The sequence below is a fragment of the Tinamus guttatus genome, unplaced genomic scaffold, assembly GCF_059628265.1.
Source record: "Tinamus guttatus ecotype Peru unplaced genomic scaffold, ASM5962826v1 Tinamus_guttatus_pri_ptg000287l, whole genome shotgun sequence".
Taxonomy (NCBI): domain Eukaryota; kingdom Metazoa; phylum Chordata; class Aves; order Tinamiformes; family Tinamidae; genus Tinamus; species Tinamus guttatus.
Genome location: NW_028288821.1, coordinates 5,957,184 through 5,963,986, shown reverse-complemented (window position 1 = coordinate 5,963,986; position 6,803 = coordinate 5,957,184).

Sequence of the window (6,803 nt, the reverse complement as noted above, 5' to 3'; positions counted from 1 at the left end):
CTGCATCTTACCTACATATCATTGTGATTCTTTTAGCAGGTAGGCTTTCATTATGATTAAAAAGTACTCAAATTTACTTAGAGAGAGGTTTAGATGACTTTAACGTCATAAATGGTATTTTAAACAAAGGAAGTTTTAAGAAATACACAACTTCAGCAAATTACTTTATGGGATTGGCATAAATGTGAGCTCAGTAAAATGGAGACTCCAACACATTAGTGAAAACAGTGCAACAACCAACAGTGCTGGTTCTCTAATAGTTTTCAGGTGCAGGTTCACGGCAGACAATTCAATCCAAATCTGGACTGCTGCAAGTCCACTTTAACTCCTTCTCAGGCTATATATTTTGCAGGAAGCCAAATAATTTTTTTTTTCTGAGTACTTTTAAGTCATGCCAGTTTTCTGAAGTAGCTCCAGTTGACGTGAAATTACTTGTACTTTTACACTGTAGCTCTGCAAGCACTTTAAACCAACATAACATGAAGTTATTGTTGAAAGGAGGCCTCCACCCATTTTGTACTGCTCCCTGCCTGGCGCAAAGGATGAGAGCAGTACTGCCCGCAGCTCCTGTGGGTTTGGGGCACTCATGGAATTACAGTATTGCAGGGGGAAAAAGACACCCACACACTAGAAGCTGTAGTTATCACCTTCACAATAATCTACCTTGATTAAAAGCAAAAAGATGCCCAGCTGCAAACACTGAAATATCATATTAAAATTCTATTTAGAATCTAATTTTATATAATCCAAATCCATACACATGTGTAACTTTTATTGGAGGCCATGTGTTAATAATTATCCTAATCAAAAGAGGTTGTCTGCTATAGAAAACAGCTCACAAAGCTGGCTACTGAACTGAGAGTTCAAGATATGAAAAGGCAGCCATCATTCATAATTTTTTGGTGTTTGGCTATGCACCAAAATCCAGTGAGCATCTCTAGTTGAATGTTTCTAGCATCTCCACTTACCTAACTAGCATATCTGATGTGGTGATTTGCAATATCTCTACTTTCCAAGATAAAATACCAGTTAAAAACAGCCTACTGAGTATTCTACTTGCCAAAAACTTGAGGTAAACTTAAAATAATAGAATCTTTTCAGAAACTCTCACTAGTATAGCTAACTGGAGAGCAGACAACTCATTTCCTGACAGATGGAAGTTCTTGGTGATGCCAGGCTTTGGCAATATGAAATGTTTCACTATCTCTTACTACTTGCATTAATTCGCTGATATATTTGCTGAGCAAATATATCCTCTTATCAGCAAGCTCTACAATAACATCGCCTTTTAATCTTACCACTAGTTTCACTTTACCCCACAAGCTCAGCAGTGCATTAAGGGCAGCACTGCTGCAACAAATGTGAATAGAACAGCGATTTGCAACACTTTGCAAAGTATGTGCTGTCCTGAAGCAAGGAATTTGTATGTCCCAGCAAAGGACCCAATATAACATTTTCTGATACAGGAATCAACAGATGTGTGCACTTGATGCTGTGTCTGACACAGTCTTGAGAACAGACATAAAACCAAACAAAACTGCAGGCTCTCACCAGGACCCACATTAGAATCTGGTTAGAGGCTGCTTGCAGTAAGTGTGGCTGGTGCCTCTGATCACAAGGCAGCCAGGATGTCAGGAATCTAAGGTAGGAAATTGGAAAGAATTTAGTAAATAATTTCAGAAAAAGCTGTGGGATATCTCAGTATGTGGCTCTTCTTGTCTGTAAGAACATTGAGGGATAGTAAGAAAAATTTGCTTGCTCTAGCAAATTTTTGAAGAAAAATTAAGCACAGGTGTTCATTCTATTCCTGTTATAACACATAACAAAGGTTTTCTGCAGCTATGGAGGAGGTGCCTTAGGATACACTTACGCTCTTCAGAAACTGTTTTTTTTTTTTCCTCCAGTGTCTCTTACTTTTTTTCCAAGAGTCTGGATAAGAAAATTGGAAAAAAAAATGCTTTTATCAACTACTTATTCTGAACAAATAAATTCTCTTTGAGATGCTACATTTTTAAGATTAGAACACATTCAGTTTTTCTCTATGCCAATATTTTTCTACTCTGGCCTGCCCAGATACCCTGTAAGGATTTCTGCTGGCTGTGAATAGGGAGTTAAGTGAGTTTTTTCAGTGTGTTAAGGCATAAGGAGAGATGATCAAAAAACATATATTGCATGAATTTAGAGGAAGTCCAGATCTCTTCAGAGAGTGGCGCATTAGATGTTGATATCAGTTTCATAGAAAGCAGGCCACCATGACAAACATGGCAAAATTTTAGGGGAGTGAGAGATGTCCTGCTGAGGAAGAGGGCATTTTCCCCTCCTCATGTTGAATAACATTTTCTTCTGGTAATTATCTGGCTACCACTTTCATCAGGAGCATCAAGAGCAAAGCAAACTGAAGTAGAGCATACAACAGCAGTTCTAGGGAACAGACACACGAGCACAAGCACAAACAAAGCAAGAGATGGACCATATTGGGGAACTTGCTCATCAGCAGAATGACGGACACTTTTTTGAGAAAACATCTGCTAATACTTTCTGCTTTCTCCTAGTGTCCTAGCTTCGAGTACACCAAAAGCCCTACATTTCAGAACTGAAATTCCTCGAGGCTAAGGGAGGAGAGCTTCTGCAATTAAATCTGAACTCAAATTACTCTCTTTCGCCTGATCTTGCTCACAACCTTCTAAAAACAAGCCTAGTCAGAACCTGCAGCTTAGGAACAGTCACAGGGGACACCAGTAAGACATTACTTCTTCCCCAGAATATTCTATTCCTTCTGGAAAGAAATCAAGTATTTTATTTCTTTGACTCCTTTTCACAAAGGCTGCTATGTCCCGCATTCTCTATCCCTTGCATTTCAAGTGGTTCAGAAAAATCTTAACTGTATTAGACTGTCTTCTTGTTTTAAGAATTCAAATACCTTTCCCAGATTCTGGCATGCCATTCATTGTCTTTTAGAATCCTCAAGAACAGGGAGAAATGCCTAAAAGCTACTCTGGATAGATCTGTGCAAACTATACAGGGAATGATACAACTTGCCTTGGACAAACAGTTGAATGCAACCATCTCAACTCAGCTATCCAAAAAGAGAAATATTCAGTGGTAAAATTCTATCCTCATGAATCTCCCTGACCAAGATACTCATTATCACTTGCTGAGGAATTTTCTCAAAATCAAATTCTCACTGCACATTGATTTTTCCAACTTACCCAGGTAAAATAACCAGCCTTCAATCAGGCAAATATATATATATATATTGACTATGCTTCCATGCTTATGCTAGAACAAAAGCACAGGGGAGTATGCTAAATGTCTTACTAACAGATACTTCAAGTAAATTGAGTTTGGAAGACAAGCCTTTCTGTAAGTCTGTTGGTATAATTTATTTGCAAATGTCAAACAGAATATTGCTTCAGAGTACTTAAAATACCAGTTTAAAAATTCCTTTAATTAGAAAAATTTTAGAGTATAAGTATTGGCATGTAATGTGCTACTTTAAGCCTGTCCTTGTCATGTTAACTTGTTTCTGATTTAATAAGTTTTCAAGCCTACCAATATATATTTTTCAGTGTATATATTAACATGCTAACTGCCATTGCACATTTATACAATAAAGAATTACCGATTATCAGTGTATGGGAATAAAGGGCACCTTCCCCATACACTAAGGAAAACAGTTATTTTCTTAAAACATAGGATTCCTTAAAAATGCTATGCTGAAGTGAAAAGTACTTTTTGATTTCAAAGCCAAGTCAAAGTGCGTAGCTGCAAGATAAGCAAAGAAAGAGGAAAACAGCTCATCACACCCTTTACGTTACACAGCTGTAAATCCCAGAGCAAAGTAAATATTGTTAACATGCTAACATTTTGATGCAACAGCATTACCTCCACCCTTACATCTATCACAAGTGGTTCACACACCCACAAAGTTTTAAAAGAATGCATTAGAAAAATCAACAGTCTGGCTATTGGCAAGTGTTTTCCCTAGTAGCCCCTGGCCCAGTCACTTCTCCTTACTTTTGCTCCTCTCTCACCGGTCCTGGAGGAGAACTGGTCCTTCACATTGTTGGAGTTCTCCACATTTAAGTTAATCTTATAAGGTAAATAACTCTCAGGCAGTTTATACCAACACTTCTCTCTCTCATGAACACACTCTCCATATCTGACTTCTGTGAAGAACAGGTTCAAGCCAGCACTCAGGCCTAGAAGCAGCTCAAACGCTGCTATATAGGCCCCTGAGCTTTGGCAGCGCAGGTCAAAGGAAGCATGAAAGCCTGAAAAGTGGAAAGGCTTCTTATCTAGGGCAGCAACAACAGCATAAGCAATTTCCAACCCTGCTACTCATTCCTAGCCTCTGTATCATGCACTTGCTCAGGTAAATAGTGTGCACCTCTGGGACAAGATCAGAGCCGTAACTCTATTAGGCTAGCAGTTAAAAAAAAAAAAAAAAAGGAGCAGGGAAAGGATATCTGCCAGAATTTAGGTTGTGTCCAATTATTTTTGTTGATCTTTGCCAAGTGGATCAGCGGAGTTCAGACTAGGTATCTATGACAGAAAAGTGAAACCACATCTCCTAAGCCATGCTGACAACTAGCCAAACTTCCTCTCTGCATTTATCAGTACAGCTTTCCACTATATAGTGTCTTTTACCTCAGGTTCACAGAAAACAAATGTGAGGAATTGTCATAGCTCCAACATATCCAAGATAAGGCAGTATTTAAACCGCAAACACCCCTCTGTGTGGAAGCACCTTGCAGCTTTGGGGCTTCACGTGAGCAGTGTGTCATTAGGGAGGCAGAAGGGAAAAACCAGTCACACTGCTTTAGGAGTGTGTTTTACTTTCAGCTTAACACAGGCTACTTCGTGAATGAGTGGCCACAGAAGAAATAATTACTGCTATGTTCAGCTTTCATTTTTATGCATCCTAAGCATACTAAGCACAAGATTTTTGAGGAAATGGCTGTTATTTGTTTCAGTAAGTTATGGGACAATCCCAAACGCCATCTCTCCATCTCTCAAAAACAAAAAACACTTCTCTCCTTCAGTGAAACTTTCTTTTCCCCTGAGAAAAGACAACACTTTGAAGCACAGTGACTGTGCGGTTAGCTGCATATGCAATTAACATTTCCCTTAATAATTAACTCAATCTCTTTTTCCTATCAGTAATTTCTTATTGAAAACATTTTTCTTATAGACAAGCATTCAACTATTTGTCATCTTAACTACCTAACTGAATTTATTAATGAGTAACTTTAAAATGAATGGATTTTCCATTTTGAGATGCTTGGCTCAAGTTCAGACTACTGTATTTGGATCTTAATTGTATTTAAAACAGGATTATAGGGCCCATCTCTTTTACTAGATATATACCTTAATATTGCTTGGAATATATTTTTATCTACTGCCTTGTTCAGCAATTTGTTCAAGTGTTGCTTTTCTAGTTTTTATAAAAGGGCTAAAGCACAAACCTGTTGTTAGGAGGAGGTCAGCCACAGAACACTGGTAATTTATGATGCTGGAAATTTATAGCTACTGATAAATGTTAGATTATTCAGTCATCAGACAATGGGTGACACTGTCACCTGCTAGCACAGTATATATTACAGATAGTGTTTATGATAATACATGAGTAATATTTGCATGAGATGCAAATACCTGAATAATTAGCACATCATGAAAATCTTACCACAAGGATTTTAATTTTTTTGTCTTATCTGTTTTAAGTTTATATAGGCTTGTAGTGTTAGAAAACAGTGAAGAAAAATCAGTAAGTAAAAAGAAATGAGGGGGAAGTTAATAAAACCTTCACATGGTGATAATCAAGACTTCTGAAACTAGTGGAACATTGCTAATTGTATCTCTTGTGTGGTAGAAAAGATTGGCTTTGGGAATTTGTTTAAACTATGAGATTTTTCACACATTAGCAAAATATAACTGTGCTTCTAGTCACAGGGGTTTATGAACCCTGACCAGCTGCATGCAAAGACTCAGAAAGTTAGAGTCAATTAAAACAATAAAAAAAATCTTTATGTATCCGATTACTGTTTGTAGCTTTATTTTCTAATATTTGCATTTGGAAGTGGCAAGGCCGTAAATGCATACGTCTACAATATTAAATGACAGAATATTGCATTAGTATTTTTGTTACAACAGCCCAAGAACAACAGAAGAAGGACAGGTATTATCTTTAACCTGATAAGCAACTTCTGTACCAGCATCACATACTACAGAAATTTAGTTTATCTGCAGTGGTTCTCAATTTGCATCAATTTTTTTTGTATTCTCACCCTGTATTTATTGCCCTGTATTTATTCATATTCATTGAAAAAAAATACAATTATTTCATATCTGATTAGACAAAAGGGCTATAACACAAAATGGTCCAAAAGAATTATTTCTTCCAAGCAATGAGAGGAATAAAAGATAACTGGAGCTTTATTCTGTTGCCCGATGTTGCCTCATTTAGTGCCCTCTCTCTTCCGGGCGTGGGGGAAGGCAAAAAGTCCACATACACTTTCTTTTTAAATGAGCTAAAAATCCTTAAAGCATACAGGGTTATTTTAGGATATTACAAAGTGAAATGCATCTCAGAGGAATAAACAACAAAAATAACGATCTATTTTCTTGCTCTGCTTTAGCAGATGCTCCTATGACGTGAAATAGGGAGAAAAGAAAACAACGCCCCGTGCATAGCACTGAGCAGTGATTCACGTTCTGCTGGGTTGCAGCGTGTGCTACATCAGCATCAGACCATCTCCTGAGCCCAGCCTCCTTCCCTGCAGCGAGAAGGGGGGCAGGGGGGG